This window comes from Lissotriton helveticus, chromosome 12 (assembly GCF_964261635.1).
Source record: "Lissotriton helveticus chromosome 12, aLisHel1.1, whole genome shotgun sequence".
NCBI classification, from domain to species: domain Eukaryota; kingdom Metazoa; phylum Chordata; class Amphibia; order Caudata; family Salamandridae; genus Lissotriton; species Lissotriton helveticus.
Window position 1 is genome coordinate 254,047,375 of NC_136073.1, and position 22,174 is coordinate 254,069,548.

Genomic DNA, 22,174 nt, shown 5'->3' on the forward strand with positions numbered 1-22,174 from the left:
ACAGATTTAACCATGCAAATGCTCCGAAAATGGGGAGGAGCTGGCATAAGATTATTAATCTCTATAAATCTCTCAGATTTGTGAAGACTGGGAACCTTTCTGCTCTTAGGGCCAGCTGACAACATGACCTAGCAAAAGACCCATCATAGGTTGAATGGACACTTTTACTTAAATTTGTGAGAACAGGTTCCAGAAAGGCCCATTTCAAATTCTTACAGTTCATCTACCTATCTCCATCAAGGTAAAATATAAGATTCTCCACACCCTTGAAGGGCCCCTGACACATGACCCAGATCTTCTGGTCCTGATGTAACATGTATTCACATTATGTGATCTTGTCTGATCATGGGTACCTTCTAGACCAACATTCTAGACTTACTTTTAACCTGGTCAGGCAAGTGGCAATTGTTAAACCCTTGGATATGTCTTCTGGGCCTTGTGTCCAGACTCAAAGTTGACAATTTGATGTGTAAATGTATTGATCTGGCTCTTTCAATAGCCAAGTAACCCACTGTCTTTTGTTAGAAATCGTCACAAGTACCCAATATTAACAACTGGGGTTTGGAACTCTACAAGTGGGCCCAAGCTGAGGATACCACAATACATGTCCTGTGTCTCTGCCTCAAGATACTGGTAGAGTTAACTGACCGGGACACTATTTTGCTTAAAGTTGAGCTGAAATCTGATGATAGACCATCTTTATCTATGCTGAATGTCTTCTTGACATGCTGTTTATGTAGGATTGCTAGGTGCCGTCAACAATATCTTTTCAATTAATCTGTTATCCTGATTTGCATTTGGAATCTCCTTGAGGGAAAGGGTACAGGAATTGTGGAGGGGGTGGCGGTAACACAAGTGGGGCAGTATTTTTAGTGGGAGAAGTGGAAGAATGCTGGATGGATAGAATTTTGTGGATTTCTGATGATTACAGAAGTTTATGTCACAGAAATGCTTAGAAAATATGCAATGTTAGGCAACGTTTGAGGTTCGCGAGAGCTTCTGGGTAGGAAAGCCGGGTGGTAGCCACACAAGTCACCCCATCCTGGATTCTCCTCGGTGTCTAGCTTTCAACAATGCACCTTTCTCATTTCTCTAGATGCGGGCTGAGCTACGGCCCAAAATCCACAGCTACACACATTGCAAAGAAAAGTGTCAGTATTCAGTGGAAAATGTGGTGTGTCTGTTGAGTTTTGGGCCCTTTCTTATCGCAGGCACTATGCCTATCCCCACAAGTGTGGTACCATCTTCATCAGGAGACTTAGGGAATACAGAATAGGAGAACAAGTGATAGTACCAATAATATTTCTCTGCATTTGAGCCTCCCAAATGTAAGCCTCTGTGTAAGTAAGAAGACATTTTGCAAAATGCCCTCTAATTCACATGCTAAAATGCAAATAACCACTGCTTCAAAACTCTATATCTAGTGCGCATTTTGGAAATACAAAGGCTTCCTAGATACCCATTTTTCACTCCTTATATTTTGCCATATGAATTACTCTATTTCTGGTACACAATGAAAAAACATTGCAAGGTGCAACTCAGTTATTAACTTTGGGTAGCTACAGTTCTTGAAATACCCACAAACTCTACATATCCCTGCAACCACAAGGGTCTAGTAAATGTAATGGTATATTGCTTTTGTAATTCAGACATTGTGATGAGAAATTACAAGTGAAAACGCTGTCACAAATGGACGTTTTGCTACTAATTTTCAATATATTTTTATTTCAACACTTAGTGTCTTTGGAAACAATTTGAAGGATCTACACAAATGACCCCTTGCTGAATTCAGAATATTGCCTAGTTTTCAGAAATGTATAGCTTTCCGGAATACACCATGGGTTTCACACTCATTTCCACCACAAACTGGAAGGAGATTGAAAGCACAAAAAAACTGGAAAAATGGTCTATCTCCCATTGAAATGTCAACCTGTGGTAAACTGTTTTTCTGAATCAAGTCTGTCTGTTCCTGAAAGCTGGGAAGATGGCAATTTAACAATGAAAACCTTTTGTTGATACCATTTGCAGGGAACAATTCAGACACTCTCTTCTGCAGCATTATTTCCCCCAAAAACGAAATAATCGCTATATTTTGGCAAATTTATCGGTCCCCTCCAGGTGATGCCACAAAACCTGGGTACCTTTAGAACCTTCAAGATGTTGGAAAAAAATTCGCTAATTTGGTGTGAACAGTTTATGTGGAAAAAAGTTATGGAGGCCTAAGCGTGATTTATCCCAAATAGGCAAAAACACGCTTAGCATGGGAGAGCGAAGGGGGGAGTAAAAGGGGGAGGGGTGAAAGGACTGCAGCAAAAGGGTTAAATTATGCACTCGAAAAATCATTCAAAACTTTTACTACTTCCCTCATAATCTGAAGATATTAAATGTTTTCATATCGAGTAGATTACTGTAATAATAATGTATCTAGATTGTCTAAAAGTTTTACTTCACACATTGCAGATTATGTAAAACAGGGTTCAGGACTTTTGATTTGCCTATGTAAACAGCCACACATCACTCTACTATTAGCCTCAGTGCTGTGGTTTACAAGTTAAAGCACATAATTTGGATCAACAAAACTGTACATACACACCTGTTCAAATTGCTCAGCGAGACCCAGCCTACTGATTAAAATCAGCAGGTCCCGAAATTCAAAATGGCAAAGACCACAGCCTCTCTTGGCAACACACTGCCTACAAATCAATCAAAGAAAACTAATCCTTTGGGTAACAGGGAAGCTTTGAAATCATGGCTGTATATCAATTAGTTTTGCACGTTGAAGTTCGGTCCCAGATGTCGACTATATATCAAAGCCAGGATACCTTTTTGTGATTAACATTATGCTTTCTAAATATTGACAAGGCATTTCCTTGATTAACCACAGAAGAACAAATAATTGAATTAGCCCTGAAAGAATTCAAACATCTGCCTTAAGGTTGCATTGACTGATGTGCACACATAAACCAACAACTATTGTACTAGGTCTGGAAATTGTGTCCAAAATGTTAAGCATGAATCTCTGCAAAAAAAATAGATGATCACATTGCACATTCATACTAGAAATCAAACTTGTCACAAGCAGATTAAACAAAGTCCTCTGCAGCAGACACACGCATCTAGTAGTTTATTTTATGATTGAAATCTGTGACCAGAATGGAGCAGATGGATGAATGCAGCAAGTACATGAACCATTTGCTCTCTCTTGATACCAAATTAACTTGAGGTTTTGTTCGCTGTTCATGGTTACAAAAGAAAACTGACAATTTTACGTGAATTTATTTTCACCGAAGAGCTCTTTGCTGTTGCAGGATAGAAAATTTTAAACAAACTGCCTATTTTAAATAATTTTTTTAAGAACGATGGTAACCCTTGTTGGGGTTTCAGGGCATAGCTGTGCGCCTCCGTCCGTAGCCCTGAAGATCCACACCAGTAAAACCGTATCTGGTGTTTGTGGTTTAGGTAATTGCAGATCCGGAAATATTGCTTCAACAGTAGCATGGCAAAGGAGTATTTCCAAGGGGACACCTGCGCTCCGCCTTCACCAATAAATACTGCTAGAAAGATAGTTTTTTGAGAGATGAATTTTATTCTGGAACTTGGATTGCAAAGTTAAGGTCAAATGTTCAGCGACTCTCTGACCTCAGAACTCAATTGTAATCAGGGCTAGTGGAATTATGAAATTGTGCGGCTGCATACATTTTTGCATAATTATAGATTTGCCACATAATCCATCATCTGCTACATAATCTGCAGATTGTATCAAAAAAATATTTAGTTTCCAGCTCAAATGGCTCAGAAGTTACTAAAAACGCTGGGACACATGTTGCTGCGCAGAGGAAGGTCCTTTCTAAAGGTTGACTGGTCACCTTTCTATTAATTATTGCTATATCTGGGTGTTAAACTGGTAGTAGTTGTAGTGTCTTGTAAATTAGAAATGATGGGACCCTTTTGGCTCCTGATGGACTATGTAGAATTGTGACGTAAGTGTTAGAGCGGAATATACTGAAAGCCGGTTTAGAATGTTGAGTTCACAGTTACACGCAGACGAATAAAGACCTGTAAAACTAAGCTTCGTGTGTGGCATAGTCATTGGTGGATATCCAGGCTGGGGAAGACACTACAATTGGTGACGGGTTAGGGGATAAGTAACCAGAAGATCGACAGCGCTCCACAGAGAGCTTGCTGCAGTCCAAGCAAACTGCTTGCGCCTGCCACATGTGTTGCAGTCGAATTACGGAACCAACGCTTAACGCATGTGGAGTCAAAGTGTAACTCCAGCTGCAGTAGAAAAGTTGAGCCTGCTAATCAGACCGTACATTAAGGTACCACGCTGCTACGCAACATACAGACATACGTAATCCGGAGCATTAATGCTGAAGGCAGATACAACCAGGTTTTCAAAGAGCAGCTAATGATAATCACAAATTGCAAGATAATGTTACAATTAGAAAGTGGTGAAGACAGAGCAAGCAGAGAGGCACCAAATGATAAAACAGTTATTTAATCACCAGAACCGGAGTAAAGTAAGCTGATACGACCTCAACGCCAGGCGCCGTAACCCTGACCAAGCACAGAGTTTGTGTTTGACAAGTGCGCGACAATGACCACAATCTCCGATATCTTCGGAAAAGTGAAAGGTGTTCATGGAGGTGAAGATTGAAGCAGTCTTACCAAAAGTCACCAAGGATGACCCAAAGGTCAGCACATCTTTAGTGATGGTTTGCACAAACAGGTCAAAGAGGAACAGCTAACTGAGCCAGGGAGAGCTCCACCCTTAACGTCAGCTACTTCCATAAAATGCTACTACGCTGCCGCTTTTCTGAAACCACCACAAACGTTCCATCCTGCCAAAAAGCCAAATATTGGCGATAGACAGACTGCTTTATAGATACATTTGAAGATTTCATCAATGCACTTGAAGAGACTGATAACAAAAAGATTATCAAGTATCTCAAAAATCTTGCTGGTGATGATGTATAATAAGTCAAAGAAAATGCTACAAACTGATGAAGAAGCCACGTATCTTCAGATGGAGAAAGTGTTGAATCTTAAATTTAATCCAATGTCAAATGTTTATTATGAACGATTCATCTTCAACCAACAACCCAGAAAGTTGGTGAAACCATTGATGAATTTGTGGAGCGACTCGACACACTCATAGAATGTAAGTTCAATTAATTAAAGGATGAAGGAACTAGGCATCTGAGAGTTATTGATGGATGTTTGTCAGATTCATTCAGACGACAAATGCTGAGAGAGACTCTAAGTGTCAGATGTATCAAAGGGTTTTGCCCATTCTGTGTCTATAGGAAAATGTGTTCATACAGAATGCCCTAAGTCTGGAGCGAGTGATAATGGTTGCCAAAGCTGAAGAGCGTGCGGATAGACAAGCTGCTGACATGGAGTCCGGACTAGCCCAGAATGAATCTATCATAAGTGTGAAAAGGAAGCGAAAAGAAAAGACTGAAGGACACAAACTGATGCCTACCCGTAAAAAGAGGTTGTGTTTTAGATGGGCATTTTCATTTCCACACAAAGGCACAGGTCCCGCACTTAGACAGATATGCAAAGGCTGTAGAAAGGAGAACCATTTTGTGTGAGTTTTCAAACCAAATGAAAAATGCAAGTGCGCAAAAATGAAATAACTGCCAGAACATTCCAGAATCAACGTTCGACACACACCCACAAGGCCAAGCAGCGACATCAGTTAGGACAAATCGACACTGAACAAAGTTTATCGTCAGCTAAATCATCATCAAACAGTTTGTCTGTTTCAGTATCAAGTGAAAGTGATTAAAAGGATTGTGCCATGTCGAAGTTTGCCTCAGAAAAGTGCACTCATGTTGGCTTGGCCCCTTGTGAAGAAAAACGTCAGTCAAGAAAAGCCAAAGCATCAAAGTCAATCAAACATTGTCCGAAGATTATAGTGAACGTAAATGTTTGTTCAATACCTTTCATCATCAACAGTGGTGCATCGATAAAAATTATGCCTGAGGAGTACTACAATGAACTATCTCCATTGCAGCAACTTATGCCATCGAAAACCAGATTATATAGATGGGCTGCAGACGTCCTTAATTGAAAATTAATTTGTAGCAACCATGAAACAAAAGAAAACGAAGGTACAAGCACCCATCCATGTGCCAGAGAACCAATCCCACCACAGACATCCAGTCCTACTTCCACCCCACTCTCCCAGAGAACAAACCACCCCACTACCATCCAGTTCCACTCCAACTCCTCCCTCCTCTCCAAGAGAACAACCACTTCTTTGCCACCCAGTCCCACTCGCAGCCTCTCTCAGAGAACCAACCCCTCCTCCTCCCCCAGAGAATGGATCCACACACCTCCACCAACTGAACCTTAAGCCATCATCACCCCTCACACTGTCTCCGCCGCCACCCCCCCGACCCCAAGCCTCCTTCACTACCAGATGCCCCGACGCATGGCTTCACTACCAGAATTACCTTCCCGCTCCCAAGGAACACGCTCCATTAGCCAGCTGGAGTTAACTCCCGCACCCGTATCATCTCAGCCCACCAATCTCAGCAGGCTGGATCATGCCCTACCCTCCACCCGAGCACCATCACTACACCCTCCCCATTGCAGCCCCAGCTAACTCCTAACTATTCCATGTAATAGCTCATCTAGAACTTAAAATCAATATTATTATGGAAGAAATCTTGTTGCTTCACATAGATACTGTGAGAAGTTGGGCTGGTATGTGATGTTCACTATTCTAGTGAGTACCCTGCACCAGTCCAAACAACCCTTATGGTGATGGTTGTAAAGTCAACCTTACAGACCAGCTATCCTAGTGGTAGCACGGACAGAGCAGTCTTAGGCTAACACTTCAGAGAGCATGTGAAGCCAATTGTTTTACCAATTATAATCCCTTGAATACCAAATGAAAGGACATCACACAAGGTATATATTAAATATATATGTATTTATTACTAACACAATCCCTCTGCACTCTTTATGCGGTCAGAGTGCAAGATATAGCACAAGTTAATCAATAAGCATACTATAAGTTGCACAAATACAATTCTGCCCGAGGGGCCTCACGAACCATATACTAAAGAAGTGGTAAGTAGGCCTAGGGCCTAGGAAATCGCTGGGGCTACACTGATCAACCAAAGGTTAGGAAGTAGGAGCCCTACAGGATGCGTGTGCAGTGTCCAAACACACACGCGGGTTACCATAGAGTTTCAATGGGAACGTAAAAGTTACAAAGTTATAGATTTCGGACACTTCCGGGTGGACTACGGGAAAACCCTGTTAGACTAGGACACTTGGATAGTTGTTACCCACGGGAGCACCGGAGTACTCAAGTTACCTCACCCAGGGAAGCCAGGTGCATAGGTGTTCTTTTGTGTCGGGTTTCGTCGATCGATCCTATGGAGAGCTGCAAGAAAGTGCTGCAGGCGACCAGGAGGAAGATGTCCGGATGGATCGGAGAAGTGAAGAACCTGAAAGCAGAGGGGACAGAGTCTGGGTCACTAGCCAGTAACCAGGAAGAAACCAGGCGATGTCGAGATGCCATCAGGTGAGGTGGTGAAGCTTGTCTCTGCAGCCACGTGGACCAGGAGGCGTCGACGACGACCAGGAGCTGGATACGGACTGTCCCACGAAGGATCTCGCTGTTGGCGGCGTCGGTATCCGGATTGGACCCCACAAGCCTTGGCAAAGGCAACCCACGCAGGAAGTGGAGATGGGCTTCTGTTCAGACCTGCAAGATCTGGGGCGCTTCTCTTTCACATGGAAGCTGGAGCAAGACTGGAGCAACCAGGCAAGCGTCGTGCTTTCAAAAGGATGTCTTCAGAGGGGCCACTAGCCAACGGGCTAGCAACCGCGAAGACGCGTCGAGGAGACGTGCAGGCACAGGCCCCACGCGGCACTCGTGGAGTGCTGAGCTTCGGTGCACTTACTGCTTGGGGCTGGGGCTTCTCAAACCCCAATGCACAACTTCGAGGACGCCTCAGAAGCAGCACAGGTAGCAAAAAGCAGGTACTGCAGGATGTCCGGTCCCACGTCTCTCGTGTCCACCACGGGTCTCAGCTTTGCTGTGGATGTGGGTCAGAGTCAGAGAAGTCTGGAAATCCAGAGGCTGCGTCGCTAAGTCTTCGGGATCCGGCTGGAGCGTCGACAAAGCAAACCGACAAGTTACTGTTGGTGCCTGTTTGCACAGGGTGGTCACTCCTTGGCCACAAGGGAGATGTCTTCAGTCTTCCAGTCGATATGGAACGTCGAAGGTCCAAGAGTTCGTTTCAGAGTTTCTTTCCAGGATAAATCTAAAGTCTCTAGACTCAGCTCCTACCTTTATACTAAACTAAGGGGCTGGATTACCTGCTAGGTCCCTCCCGTGGATGGAACCTGGGAAGAGGGTGGTTACACCCCTTTCCCTTTGTCCAGTTTCGCGCCAGAGCTGGGGCTGGAGTGCCCCAGCAACTGGTTTGAACCGGGCTATGCGTGGAGCACCTTGTGTGCCCCGGGCAGTGTCTCATTTCTTTCAACCCACCCTGCCCCAATACACTAAGGCTGTCTGGGGAGGTGCTGGCACCTCCCAAGGCAGGAAACCTCTTGTCCAGGCCTCCCCTGCCGGAGTTTCGTCCAGCAGCAGGAGGTCAGACTCGTGTCTGTGGCAGCAGCATCCATTTTGTGATGCTGAGACTCTGTTTACCTTTAACCGGGTAAAGCACTAACTACATGTCTTCTCCCTCTAGAAGGGTGGAATGCTACCCCCGCCGCCAGGACTGGCAGGGGGTAGTATTCCAAAGCGTGGGACACCTTACACGACATGTTTTGATAAAGCCAAACCAAAGTTAGCATTAACCGCGAGGATTATAATGCACTTAAGAGTATGGCTATATCATAGAACAGCTATAAGGACATGGTTCCGAAAGCTGCAGACAGGCTCAGCTCATGCTAGAGCACCATCTCACATAAAACCAAGCACACTGCCCTCAGGATTGTCAAGGCCTGCCATAGGAGTGACTTACAGGTACATATGTGTCTATATATAAGGGTAGATATAGGTATACTATATCTAAGCAAGGGGTGATTACACGACCTTGCCCAAGCCGAGTGATCAGCCTGTGGTGTCAGTTTGGATGGCCAGCCAGGGGTGGCATAATACATGCTGCAGCCCCTGGTAGGCCTTGGATGCACCTATGCCCTGGGTACCTATGGTACACTATACAGGGGCTCACAAGGTGACCCAATACCCAATTGGATATGTACCTAAAGTACATGGAGTCCATTTTACAGAGAGAGCAGATAGCCTGGGGCCCTGAATAGCAGGATCCCAGACCAGCTAAGTTGAAAACCAGCTAAACACTAGGCAAAAAGTTGGGGTAACCATATAGTCAGATATCCACCTTCCTACAGATACAAAGACTAAAAACACCATGCCTCAACCCCTTGCATCTATGTGAGCACCGACCTCGCCATATACACTTGTTCTGGCCCCACTCTCACCCCTACACAACAATCCCCTAAACTTATCAACACCTCAGCCCCAGATGCCCCACAACTGGATTGTCACAGCGAGAAGCTGAATTGCTGAGCAACGCCTATGACAATGCCCCAAATCATCCAGACCACCACAACATCCCAGTTGTCCTTAGCTTGAAAAGGACCTTGAACACCACTCACCCTCCCAGACCGCCGCCCTAATAACTACCATCCAACCAAGCCAGCTGGACCGAGACTGTCACCTTCGCACCGCTGCATGCTACTGAGCTGTCAATTAGTAGTCAGGCATGCCACTGAGATAGTGGATGCTATCTTGCGACACAATATCAACATTTAATTTTTTCCTGAAACCTGGCTAACTGACCACTCATCCCACACTACAAGAAACAACCCCATAATAAGTGATCTACCCTCAACGCAATCATCTCTAAGAATAACACCCTATTGCTGCACTCTCTCATACCTTCCCACTGGACCGATCACTATCTAATTCTTTTCAACATTAATATCTTCCATACAAAGGCCCACCCCCAACCTAGCCGTCCCAAAGACTGAGTGAGGAACATCCATCAAATCCCCCAAGCAGACTTAGAAGCATTAGTTAGGTCCCAAATCCTACCCCCACCCGACCTATCCTCCGCTATCGACCTCGCTGACCACTACTACACAAAAATGACGGAACTCGTTGAAGCAGTCGCCCCTTTGAGACTCAAGAAATCAAGACGTAACCCTTACAGATACTGGTTCAATAAAGACCTTTACAACGAAAGGCAACACCTCGGTTTAGCTGAATGACACTGGAGACGTCAACCCTCGGAATATAATCTCTCGATCCTCCTGCCTGAACACCAAACATACAGAAAATATGTCTTCAGAGAAAATCCTCATATTTCCGAATACAACTTGACCAGTCTAGGAACAGACCCAAAGACTTATTCAACATCATCAAGCAACAAACCTCCTCTTTCCCCAACACTCAATTAACAACTTGGGAAAATGCTGCGAAGAATTCACAAAAAACATTCTGAAAATATATCTAATATCATAACCTCTCCTAAGACTACCACACCCCTACCATGCACCAAGGATGCACCCTACGGGAAGGCCCCACCTGTAACTCCTCCTCCAAATGTTGGTCGTCTTCTCCCTATCAACAACACAGCTAATCAACCTCAAAACCTTGCAACTGAAAAAACAATGCAATCTGGTCTGAATTCTACCATGTCCGCGAAGACAAAGTCCTCAATTTGCTTAAGATCATGAAGCAGACATTGTGCATCTGACCCCCTCCCCCAGCGGCACTTGTTCAAAATCTCAGTCACATCATCTCTCCTATATTGAAAAAATCATTAACTCCTTCCTATCGAGCAGTTCCATTGTCACCCCCCACAAACTCGGCCAAGTAATCCCCATCATCCCCCAAAAAAATTAATCGGACGCCAACCAGAACAACCTCAATAACTACAGACCCATAACTAATCTCCCTCTCCACACTAAAACCATTGAACAATGTGAGCTTGCACAACTCGTCACCCACATTGAAAAATACAACTTACGCGACACATTCCAAATGGGGTTAAGGAACGGCTGTAGTACTGAGACTGCTGTACTGAACATCATAGATGACCTGCACATATCTTTAGATGACGTACAGGCATGCTTCCTAGTCCTCCTGGACATCTCGGCCACCTTCGATACTGTCAACCATGATGTCCTCCCAAACACCCTCTAGCAACGTGAAGGCATTAATAGAACTGCTCTTCAATGGTTTGCCTCTTTAGTAAACCAAAGTGCACAGCAAATCAAACTTAACAATGCAACCTCAAAAGCAATGCTAGCTTCACAAGAAATCCCTCAAGGGTCAATTCGGTCTCCTGCCCTATTCAACCTTGATATGGAACCCCTCGCTGTGCTCCTGAAGCAAACTGGAGTTGTTCATCATCTCTATGTGGATGACACCCAACTCTACACACACATCTTGTAAATCAAAGACATCCAGCACCTTAGTAGCACTCTCTACACAGTTCAATCCTGGCTGTCCAGCAACCATCTCAAACTCAATCCAAACAAAACAGCAGTCCTCTTCATCCAACTCAAAGAAAAATCGTTATCTGTTGATAACTGGCTCGACAACATCACAGCACTAAACTGCAAACTGGCCATCTCAAACTCTGTTAAATCCCTGGGGATCACACTTGACAAGCACTTGAGCATGAAAGAATATATTAATGTCTCAGCGAAAAGCACCTTCTACACACTGAAACACCTAAAAGAAGTTACACCCTTATACCCATTGAAGAACTAAAGATTGTGGTGCAATCCTTAGTCCTTGACTAGGGCAACAAACAATTAAGAGAGCCCAACAAACATACCAAGCCCAGGTGAAAAAAATGCTCCACGCAGCAGCCAGGCTGATATTGGGGGAGAGGCGCTATGACCACAGCAGCTCTACTCTGAAGCAGCTCAACTGGCTTCCAACCGAGGCAAGAGCTATGCTCAAAACTGCATGCATATCTCACAAAGCTCTCTACACGAAATAACAGCTTACCTCTCAAATAAATTATCAAAAGCAGAGCAAAAGAGGCATCTACGAAGTTCAAACAGTCTACTCCTGATTCTGCCAAAATTTAAGAACACGAAATCTCGCAACTGCTCCTTCTCCGAGAATGCTCCCAGAATCTGGAACGCGCTGCTCGAGGACTTACGTGATAATCAATCTTTCCACCACTTTAAGAAGAAACTGAAACTTCTTCTCTTCAACAAATATCTGAACCCACCCCCTTAAGCATCTGACTGGCATGTGCTCACATCCGCAAGCCTTAAATAAACCTCAGCACCACAATTTCGCTGAAACCTGTGCCTCTACGTTAGACAGTGGCTCCATGAAGCCCTACCCTAACTACCCTCAAACTATATCGCCCAGCTATTTTTACTGTATGCCACAATGTTTCCGTTAAGATGTGATTATGTACTTTTACATATTCCTCTTGCAATCTTGTGCAACTGCTACAGTGCACTACAAAATACTATATATTTATATGTATATTGTATAGAAAGCAGACTCCACTACCGACTGACCCGGTTAACTCCTGGCACCGCAGAATTACATAATTGTAACGCGGTCAATCAGAATTGCGCCCGATCCTGGGCTCCGCCTTCACTAGGCATCTAACCATCGCACTCGCTGCACGAACCCTACCGGGTTATCTACCCCGGCATTAGAGGCTTACAACCTTAAGGCATTTAATATATGTCCTGATGATGGTCCCCATGACTAAGTAGTGGGACCGAAACGCCGTCGACCTGTTGTGCACCTTATACAAAAACTTGATTTATATGTTATGTATATGTAATGGTGCTTGCCTGATTTTCTGTACACTCTAATTTTTACAGAAATCGTTGATCTTGCCTTAAAAAGCCCTGTTTTGTCTTTTGTCCACCTACTGTATTGATCTGATTGTGTTCGGGTACAGGCTTGTGCCCCACACTGGTGATTTGTTTAAGGTATTCCTTCTTGTATAAAACTTTCAATTGAGTAAAAGATTTAAGACCTCTGTCCGGCTGGACATGTCGCTCCAAATATAGAATTGATTTCGTCTATATTCACTGTTTCGCATATATTTCTTATGCATGGGACCGTCGTTGTTTTACAATGTCTATTCAGTTTCAGCACAGCCGCTGAAATGGGATGAATTTCCATTAATTAAAACATGAATGCTAACCACATAATAGTAAGTCAGTTCCCTTCATTATTTCATGGTTTAGGAAAGCTTAAGACTATGAAAGTAAAGTTGCATATTAATGAGGACGTCCCTCCTGTTGATCAGAGGCGTAGACAAATTGCTTTTCATTTGCAAAAATCTGTTGAAAAAGAACTTGACATTTTACTTAAACATAACATTAATGAGTGTTCAACTGGTCCAACGCCATGAGTTTCTCCCATAGTGGTAGCGCCTAAAAAGGAAAGTGAAGGAGCTGAATGCGTTGACATGCGTCAGCCAACAAGGCAACTGAACGAGAAAGACAACCAGGTCCACACATTATTGACATGATAACGCAATTAAAGGGTGCAAAGGTCTTCACTCGCCTTGATTTAAATAAAGGTAATTATCAGTTAGAACTTGAAGAAAATTGCTGGTACATTACAACCTGTTCTACAGGCATTGGTCTGTTTCGATACAAAAGACTACGTTTTGGTGTATCATCCACTGCCGAACTGTTTCAAGACATCATTCGACAAATCATGCAGCCTGTCCCATATGCATTTTATTACAGCAATGAGATATTGGTTTTCTGAGCTACACAAAAATAAAAACATGATAAAGCTCTTATACGAGTATGTTGTTTACTTGAAGCAGGTTTGACTGTGAATGCAGGCAAGTGCGAGTTCCAAAAGACACAGCTACAATTCTTTGGCCATATCTTTTCGGCTGGGGTAGGACACCAGATCCTACTAAAGTTCAAGTACCTTCCAATGCTGATCCCCCACAAGATGTTCTATGGTGTGTTAATTTCATGGCATGGCCAGTTACTGTTCCAGATACATACAAGACTTTGCCATGGTAAGTGCTCCGTTGAGAGGCTTGATGAAAAAGAATACTTAATTTCATTGGTCACATGAATGTGCGAATGTTTTAAAAGAATTAAACAAGCCATTGAGATTGCTACAGAAATGGCGTACTTCAATCTAAAGCTTCATACAGAGGTTGTTGTTGATGCTAGCCAGGTCGGGTTAGGCGCCATCCTTGCACAGCATAGCAGAACTTGAACGCTCAAAGGCATTTTGTGGCATAACCAAGTAGAATATTTTCCCAAATAGAGCTATCTTACAGCCCGAAAAAGAAGGCTTCGCTGAGTATGGGGTAGTGAACATTTCCATATATTCCTGTACGGTAAGCCCTTTACACTAGAAATTGATCATCAAGCTTTACTGACAATATTTGGCAATTCAAAGGCCAAAATGTCTCCTTGTATTAAACGATTGGGACTACAGTTTCACAAAATATAATTCTACCATTGTGCATCGTATAGGGAGAGATCAGAATCCTGCTGACTACTTTTCCAGAGAACTCCCTCCAAGACGGCAGAGGCCAATATCAATTTCACTGACTGATCAATGACTTGTGCCGTCTTATATTACTTGTTTACCTGATTGTATATTGATATGTTTTCTGTACGTTATTATTATCCTACTATGTTAGTGACTATTATATTGCTCCCATTATCTCTGTTCATTCCTGCTGCCCCTACCCCGGTCTCTGTGAAGCGCTCTGATATCTGTAAGGATCTTGTTCGCGCTATATAAAACTTTGAATAAATAAATAAATAAATACTGTAAAATAAAACACACCAGCTGCCATTTCGATAGGGCAAATTATCACTGCCATGAGCCATGATAGGGACATGTTTATTTATTTAATTTATTATTTTATTTAGAAGTTTTCTATAGCGCTAACAAGACCCGAAGGTATCAGAGCGCTTCACAGTAGTGGGCATGAAAAAGAGAACAACATGAAACAAACCCAATAAAAGCAATCGGCGAGAGACAATTTGGAAAGAAGAAAAGTTCGGACAGCAGGGCTTCTCAGTACTGGATTCAACAATACCGCATGGATTCTGAGACGTTTGCAGCTCCAAGTTATCCATAACCAAGGGAGCGGATCAGGCACAAGGATTTAAGTTGGCTCTTGAATTCTGCATAGGACGGTAGAGTTCTGATGTGCGGGGGGATGGCGTTCCATATTTTGGGGGCATTTCCTGAGAAAGAGCAGTCCGCAGCTCTCTTCCTTCTGGTTTTTGGTAGGATGAGCAGCAAGGAATTAGAGCTTCTCAAATTTCTGGCTTGGCCTGCTTTTTTGAGCTTGTTAGCCAGGTATTCCGGTTTGCCGGTGTGGAGGGCCTTGTGGGTTAGGCAGGCCGGTCTGAAGGTACTTCGCATTTCCACAGGGAGCCATTTGAGTTCTTTGAGAGCCGGGGAGATGTGATCATAATTTTTGCAGCCTGTGATCATTCTTGCTGCCGCGTGAAGTGTTGTTTTTAGTGGAGCCAGGTGCGATTTGGGGATGCCTGTTAGGATTGAGTTCCCATAGTCCAGTCTTGATAGAACTAGAGGTTGCGTGGCTAGTTTGAGGTCCTTGTTGGGAATGTAAGGTTTAATTTTGTTCAAAAGTCTGAGGTTGAAGAATGCGCTTTTCGCCGAGTTCTTAATGTGGTTTGTCAGGGTTAGTTTGGGGTCTAAGGTGAAGCCCAGGGATTTAACGGAGTCGGCTAGCGTGAGGTTACCCTTGAGAGCATCGATCGACTTTAGCCACTCGGTGATTTGAGGGTTATTTTCTTTGTCTGAGATGAGGAGTGTTTCTGTCTTATCGGGGTTGAGTTTCAGGTGATTCTTTGTCAGCCAGTCTTGAACTTCGTTTAGGACAACGTTGAGTCTCTGGATGTCTTTAAGAGAGGAGGTTTCCAGGTAAATCTGCGTGTCATCCGCGTAGAGGTGGAAGTGGATGTTGGCGTTCCTGAGTAACTTAGCGAGTGGTTCCATGTAGATGTTAAAGAGCTGGGGGGAGAGCACTGATCCTTGAGGGACACCCTTGTTGACTTGCTGGGTATCGGAGGTGAAGTTCTTGATTTGGACACAATTGCACATCAGTCATGGAACCAACACACTCGACCACTCACCATTGATTGTGAATATCAAAAATACAAAACTGTTAAGGATGAACTGTCCCTAACTCAGTAAGGAGTTATACTACGAGGGTTGAGGATTCTGATTCTGGAAAGTCTGCGACAGAAAATAATTGAAGTGGCCCATGAAGGACATTGTGGAATCATTGCTACAAAACAAGCTCTCTGATACTGAGCCTGGTTTCTATATCTTGATGACAGGGTTAAAAAGGAATTAAGGGCATGTCATCTATGCAAAGGCCTTTCTACAAAAACTACTCACCACGCCTTGAGTATGTCAGAACTCCCAAAGCATGCATGGGAGGTTATAGCCATTGTCATTTTCGGTCAACTCGACAATGGACATTATATGCTGGTAATTATGGAAGAGTACTCATGATTTCCGTTAATTGAAGATCTTTCATCTACAACTCAAGCACAAGTCACTGAAAGACAAGGTGGCATCTTTGCGAAAAGGGGTGTTTCAGCCTTAGTAATGTCTGGCAATGTCCCACCTTTCAATAGCTGAGAGTTTAAAGATTTCTTGGAGCATGGGAATATAAAGCATCAGAAGAGCACACCTTTGTGGCTGCAGGCCAACAGACTTGTTGAGCGTTTTATGAGTACACTAAAGAAAGCAGTGGAGCGTGCTACTCTTGAGAAGCTTAATTAAAAACTGTGTTGCATTCTACCTTGAGAGCTTATCGTTCAACACCGCCCTCGACCACAGGTGAAAGTCTTGTGACACTGATATCGGGAGAGCAACGATCACCAAGTTACATCAATGGACCAATCAGAGAAAGAAAGATAAGAAAGCAACTCATGAGATGGACTTGGTGAACAAACAAAGGATGAAAAACTATGATGACCAAAAACAACGTGCGAAGAACATAATCTTTAAGAAAGTAGATCAAGTGCTTGCAGGCAACAAAGTCTGATGCTCTATTTGACACCAAACCTTTACAAGGGATGTCTACCAAGGGAAACATGGTAAATTCCCAACGCCCTAGGAAGTTTATTACCAGAGACTCTTCTCACTTTAGGTACTTAACTAATCTTTCATCAGAAGAAGAGACTGGGTCTGAAACATCAATGACTGCTGTTACCTCTACACCGCTGACAAATATACTGTACATTGGTGTTGACAGTTTCTAGTTTCCAAGAACAAGATCAGGTCAAAGAATTGAAGCAACAAAAAGATTGAAGAGATTTAATTGTATATATCGATCAATATATATATTTAGACTGAGGAAGGCTGCTGTCTCAGCTGAAACGCGTCTCTTTTGCTGGGTCTGAGTAGGCTTATCTAATAAAAGGCCTTAACCCAAATAGCCCTTGTGTGCATGCTCTTTTCCAAAGTGGAGCAGAGTTTTTTATTAGTTTTGATATATATATATATATATATATATATATATATATATACCACACATATATATAAATATATATATTTTGTAAATGATTGTAATTATTTAACAGGGGAGAAGATGTAGTGTCTTGCGACTTAGAAATGATGGAACTCTTTTGGCTTCTGATGGAGTCTGTAGAACTGTGATGTAAGTGTTATAGCGGAATGCACTTTAGTCTGTTTAAGAAAGCTGAGTAAAACTAAGCTCTGTTTGTTGCCTAGTCATTGGCGAATATCCAAGCTGGGGAAGACGCTACAATAGTGAGGTGAAATCAATGCCTAAACAGTGTTAACAAGTATAAAAAAATGACAAAATAATGAAGTGACACTATCAAATTTAGTCAACCCTGCTGTATAATTTGGCCCTCTCTTGCCGCATAATTCCAGTGGCCCTAGGTATATCCAAATCAACCTTCCATTATTCTAACGTCAATACATAACTCTCTTGGATGACAGCATCATCATTATTTACACTGCAAGACTTTCGAGACACGAACCACGTATGTATAAGTGTTTGCACCCTGGGCTTAAGTAGGCCGGGTCCTGCCGGTGCTCAACACCAGCAGTTCTAAAAAAGCAGGTGGTGAGACGGGTCCCTATCAGGCTCTCTATTTTTGCCCTCATCCTCAGGGTGGCCATATCTGAACTGGGGTGGCGTGGTGAGCAAAATAATGATGGATTAAACCCAGATCTGTGACTGGGGGTGAATGTTTAGCCAATGTGCATTATTCCGTCTATCATCTTGTGTCTTTTGCTGTTCGCCCTATGTGGGATGGGTATGCCCAGACATGGGTCCAGTGCTCACTACGCCACTGGAGTCAAGCTATCCAGGCTGATGACAGCTGATAGCCAGAAAGCAGTCCTAGGATGCTTGATTCCGGTCCAGGGAAGACATGGCTTGGCAGTTCGGGCTGGACTGTTCCCATGAGGCACAGGGTCAAGACTGATTTGCACATGGCGATGTCTGAATTGGGGTGCCGAGCAATATAACGATGGATTAAACCCAGATCTGTGACGGGAGTGAATGTTTAGCCAATGTGCAACAATCCGTCCATCATCTTGTTTGTTATGTTTTTCTTAACTCTGAGACAGCACCACTCTTCGCTGTCATTGATGTAACATCAAAGAGACTCCTCATAGTTCTTTCACAGTCTCATCATTTTAGAACTGAAGCATTTTCAATATTCTTTACAACGAAGCCATAGTTGTTGCTTATTCATCTTATGCAACTAACAACCATTGACAAAGCCAATAGTCCTAGCTTGTTGTTGGCACTTTGTTACGTGCTGTATTATATATCAAACTATGCTAATCACAGGTTTTAGCTTAAATGTCTTACGCCACTCCCTTAATCCTAAAGGCCACGCCCTTTGAGAGACCCACCCTCCCCAGTTTTTTCATCCCATTTAAAGTCCTGTTTAAACCTATAAAAATAGTTGTATTGTGTGAGTAAAGGGATACTGTAAAGAGTTCTGTCGGGTAAAGATTAAGGCAGGTATGGCTATGGTACGGAGTCCGAGTAGAACTTATTTGATCACTTTTCTTTCCTCTCTTCCAAATATACTTCAGGTTTTGGGGTTTGCCCTCATATTCTCATTTCTATCCCCAGAGCCACATCCTTCATGCCCCCTTATTGTTCAAACCACATCTCACCGGCAGTTTCTCTCTTGTCCAGCGATCATGAAACATCACTCATTCCCAAATCTCCCGCCAGGTATGACAGTGTAAACATAGAAGATGGGCGGCGCAGCCAAACTTGTCATAAAGTAAACATAGACGGAGGACAAGAGGCAGAGTCCCTCTGTTATGGAAATGCCACGGGTGCCTCGGTGTCACCCCTAGGAAGACGTTTATGGCATATCCAATCTATCGGTGATAACTAGAGGTAAATCGGGTGAATAGTTTTAGATTAGTTTGACCCTAAACTATGCTTGACCAAGTCATGATGTTATTATTTCAAACCCCTAATGCATCCATCCTACGTTATATATTGAAACTCGTCACCCGATCATTAAGACCCATTGTACAGTTTTGTGGCGCTCTACAAAATGGATATGATTTTGGTACACAGACCAGCTCATGACTTGCACCATTCTAAGATGGCCGCCAAATTACTGTTAGTGTTGTTGGCAAATCTCTCTTTTATGTTTACTTTTATTTTTCCGATTCCGGGTCATCGAGACGCACATGTGTACAGGGAGACGGAGACATCTGATATAGAAGCTGGCAAACGAGGCAAGATATCTGGTACTGGAAATCGGGGTGGTGTATAATGTTGTAGGCATTGGAACATTGGCATCCTCAGTGGGAAATGATGGGGACCTCTCAGGAAAGGAAATAAACAAGGGTATCGAGGGGTATGTGTTGGTGACGAGTTGGCAAAGAGAGGAGGTCTGTGGTATTGGGGAGGCGATTTAAATGCATGGAGCTTTAGGTTTTGCATGCATGTGATGGCCTGGTGGGTGACTCTTTTAGTTTATTTAGCATGCTGTAAACAAGAAACACTCGTGGCACATAGTATAATGGAGTGAGGGGTCAACAGTGAACCTCACAGTTACGCTGCAGATTATTTTACCAGCTATATTGGCAAAGAAAGGGCATGTCTCAATAGAGGACTTAGTGAATGACACAGGCCTGGAATTTACATGCTCCTAGTTTCTTAAGATGAGTGCTCGCTTTTGCCTTTCTATTTCTAGAACCAGAGATTAGATGGTAAAGTTTTTTTGTAACTCCAGTGAGAAGAGGCTTTCTAAAATGCCTTGTGTTAGAGAGTTCCTCTTTAGATGCCCTAAAAAGTAGAAGGACCGGACTCTGGAGAGGCACAAGCCACCTTGGCAAGGCTTTAAGTGGTGTGAAAAGGTGGGTGGGGGTTCTCCTCTAAATGTGGCGTGGCTTTAGTATGTAAACTAATGTTCTGTGCTTACCATAGTGTGCTACCCAACCGGTGTTCTGGTTCCACTCTAAGCTTTCTTTTCTTGCATCAGATATGTAACACAACTGACGTACACCTTAATCCAGCTGATACTACTGGCTTTGTCAGTGGTTGCTAGCAGTTTAAGATAAATGAGTAGCAACAATGATTTTATTATAAATAATTTATATTGAAAATGTTTCAGTTCTGAAATTGTGTGACTATGAATTAAACATTACTGAGGCCTTTGAAAAGATAGTTGTCTTCAGGATGTGTCACTCACTCACTCCTGTCATGTTCATGCTGTTAGACATGTAGGTCATTTTCTTCCCACCACATCTTGTCCATCTGCATATCTTACACGTCATCTCTTTCCTTGTCAGCAGCGTCTTTTCACCCTCTCCTGAATGTATGCGCTTCCACGCATCTCCTTCACTTCACCACCTCCAAAACACACAAAACATTTTTGCCTTGTCAATATTTTGACCAACTGTCTGCCTCCTTAACACGTTCACACAGAATCACAATTGCAACTGGAATCTGGGACCATTGGTCTGTGCGCTCTGTAGGAGGCCAAGGATTGGATGACTGTGTTCTCAACCATTAAGAAGCAATGTTAGAAACTGGCACTGGTTTCAGTGTCATTTCCAGAGCTCTCAATCGTAGCCTGTAGGTGACTTAGCTCAAAGTTTGTAATGTACAAGAGTAATTAATACGCTACACAAAAAAATACAGAAACACAACGTTCTTGATACAGCTAACTGGTAGTGAATTCATGATTAAGTAAAACATGTCAAATATGTGCAGGAATGTAATCACCAACATGAATTACCTTACCTTTTTTTGCATTCATTGTTCAGAAATCTATCAGTGTTTTTGCTGTTAAAGTTAAGGGCATGAATATAGGGCCCACTAGTCTGTTTTTAATTACTACAAAGTCTGAGACAATGGAGGACCCAGCCTACCTAAAGCTCTGTGCCTTAGGTTGAATTAGGAGATTATGAAGAATACTTCATTTATTCGTGGTTCCATAAGCATTTCACTCAAATTGTGATATGGAGTCTATCTGGATATGGTGTAAGAGAGGTACTGCTATGCATACCCCTTCATAGTGGTGAGGCCTCTAGATTTGTGAGATGTTGATGCAGGGTGTGTATATGGTTAACTTGTTTAGTTGTATGTATTGATTTTATATAAAGACCACCATACCGTTTCACGTGTTCAAAGAGCTAAAGAAGTTGACTTAAATTAACTAAAAAACAGTCTTTATGAGACATATGTTAAAATTATAATACAATTTATAGTATAGGTAACATTCAAAGAGTTTGAGCTGAAGAAACAGATTTTACATTGGCAATGCATATTCAGTGCTGGCAGTAGGCAGGAATGAAAGTATCAATACGTGGCTATGCATATTGGGATTGGAGATTGCAAAATTGTCATCAGCGTTTGAAGGTTGCAAAGTCTATTTGATGCTGGGAGTGATCCATAGCTTTGCAGAATATTGTAGTTTATCGAGGCAGAGTTATGCCGAAGAAGGTGAGAAGGAGTGGATGGGATAAGGCTAGGGATTGCAGGAGGCTAAGTCTAGTAGAAGGGGAGAAAGCAAGATGTTAAGCCATCCCTGTAAGAGGGCGAGCTGTATACAGTTAGTAATGGAAATGGTAGGATGGTTGAATGCTGGCATTTAAGCCACAGGCTGCCCTACTGGTAATGGAAGA

At 43.0% G+C, this 22,174-nt stretch overlaps 2 protein-coding genes across 5 annotated transcripts in view; one reads left to right on the top strand and one right to left on the bottom strand.

The window, feature by feature from the left end:
• Positions 1-19,301, bottom strand: part of CHTF8 (chromosome transmission fidelity factor 8) — a 92,495-nt gene extending 73,194 nt beyond the window's left edge. Inside the window, exon 1 of the mRNA XM_078670216.1 lies at positions 19,196-19,301. The gene's annotated coding sequence lies outside the window, so the exon portion shown is untranslated. The remainder of the gene's footprint in view (positions 1-19,195) is intronic.
• Positions 19,302-19,407: 106 nt separating this feature from the next.
• The window catches only part of UTP4 (UTP4 small subunit processome component), a 163,154-nt gene continuing 160,387 nt past the window's right edge, over positions 19,408-22,174 (top strand). Inside the window, exon 1 of one of the 4 annotated variants that reach the window (XM_078670214.1) lies at positions 19,408-19,427. The gene's annotated coding sequence lies outside the window, so the exon portion shown is untranslated. Of the gene's footprint in view, positions 19,428-19,706; positions 19,900-22,174 lie in introns of those variants that run through there. The other 3 variants (XM_078670212.1, XM_078670211.1, XM_078670215.1) reach the window with 3 other exon arrangements.